Genomic DNA, 2,042 nt, shown 5'->3' on the forward strand with positions numbered 1-2,042 from the left:
TAATAAATCCACTTCTATAATTTTGACAAATATAAAGATATTTATTTTGTCCATAGGCATTTTGTCTTAGATTATGACTTTCTTCACAGCTGGAAGAATGTTGTTTGTTTTGTGAAACCTGTGACTTTCCATCATTCCTCTTTATATTTACACTAAAATCAAAACTTCTGAAGTTGAAAAGATGGTTCCTTAAACTTGTGGGAAGAATGAAACTTTCTGAAAGCATAAAATTCTAAAGTAGAATCTTCTGACTTCTTTTTTTTTTTTTTTAAGAAAACGTGGAACTTTACTTTTATAAACAGTATTGTTCAGGTTTATTGGACGGGTTTCTCCCTCTTCTGGCCTGCTGTGCATCCTCCACACTCAGGGGAGTGCTTGTCTGGCTTCCTCAGCAGTAATTTCCTGGGAGTAGAGGTCTGTGGAAAGAGCTGGCAGCCAGTAGTGGGTCTCCCCCGGGGCCTGCAAATCCAGCCAGGCCAGCCCTTCCTTCAGCAGGTGTTCCAGCACTTGCCGTGCTCGCTCGGTCTCCCACTTAAGACTGGCTTTGATTTCACTGACAGTCACGGACCCGTTTTTCTCTGCCAGCTGCAGCACCACGGTGTGGTCCATATTGAGCTCGGCTGGAACAGACTGAATGAGGTAAGTGCCGCCCACGGGGATGATGCCAAAGCCAGTGCCCAGGGCCTTCAGTTTCTTGATGGCCCTAATCAGGTCATCTTGGCTGACATCCTGCGCAAACTTGCCCCTTCCTTTCAACACTTGTTGATGTAGTTCCTCCAGAGTTATCAAATCTCCATTCCGGTGCGTCAGGGCTAGGCATACTTCGATAATCTGGACACCCAGCTCATAATAGAAGTCCCCTACGCCCAGCATCTCAGACCAAAATCCTTTTTCAGAGGCCAGAGGATCCACTCCAGTGGTCGCACACATGTCCTGGAACTGTACCCGGAACTCGGGATTCTTCCGGATCTCCTGCTTGTGCTGCTGGCAAACTCCTCTAGGTTGGTCTTGAACATGTCCAGCTGCTTTGACATCTGGGCTAGCTGGTCCTCAGCCAAGACTGTCCCTCTCTACTTATACTTGGCCTCAAGAGCCTCAGGAGTTGAGAGGTAAGGAGATCAGAGCTGGAAGAAACCTTAGAAGTCAACTGGAGTCCACAGATCGCAAATTGGTAGCTCTCAAGAAGAATTCAGTTCTGATAAGAGCTTGGAGCTGGTATGTAGCTCATGGCAGAGCCTTTGCCTAACATACTTAAGGCTCTGTGTTTGATCCTCAGCACCACAAAGTTTAGTTTGGTCAGCTGAATGTCTCTCTAGCTTCTTAAATAGTGGCAAAGGATTTATTGCCAAGGAGTATAATTAATGTGTAAGCATTGCAGTCTGTGAAATAGATGAGATGAAATTAGAGGAAATATTATTAAGAAACAGAAACATTTTATATAACTGCCAAGACACAAATAAAAAATGTAATAACATAAGCAAAAAGAAAGCAGCAACACTCAATGTAAACTGGCACGAAAACTTTAAAATATGCATAGCAAAATAGAAGTTCATATTTAGCACTAAATGCAATAAATACACACAGAGTAAGTTTTAAAAATGGATCATCAAATTCTCTCTATGTAAGAATGAATATATAAATCTTAAACCAGCTGAAACCTCTTTAAGGAAGGGACTAAGGCAGAATGTAGACAATTAGAGGAGACAAACCATTGGGGTTATAACACATATATACATAGAAATGTACAAGGAAACTCCCCATGTAGCTACCTTTATCTTAAACTAGGAAAAATGTCATGTTTTTCTTTTTCTCTTTTCTCTTCTGCAAAATGGGAGAACAGGAGGGCAGAACAGGTCCTGCCCGGGGGAAGGGTTGGCACCAATAGAAGGGGAAGGTGGCTAGAAAGAGGGTAGGAGAGTGAATACAGGGAAAAAACGTATACACATGCATGTAAATGCATGTAAATGTAAATGATACATGTTGAAACTGTTCCATGAATCAGAGAAGCGAGAATAAAGGGGAGCAGTGGAAGGGGTGAATTT

The 2,042-nt window shown here is 42.5% G+C and overlaps 1 pseudogene; it reads right to left on the reverse strand.

Moving 5' to 3' along the window:
• Window positions 1-295: 295 nt before the first annotated feature.
• LOC109678090 (vacuolar-sorting protein SNF8 pseudogene) lies at window positions 296-1,082 on the reverse strand (annotated as a pseudogene).
• Window positions 1,083-2,042: the final 960 nt, after the last annotated feature.

The sequence above is a fragment of the Castor canadensis genome, chromosome 2, assembly GCF_047511655.1.
Source record: "Castor canadensis chromosome 2, mCasCan1.hap1v2, whole genome shotgun sequence".
NCBI classification, from domain to species: Eukaryota; Metazoa; Chordata; class Mammalia; order Rodentia; family Castoridae; genus Castor; species Castor canadensis.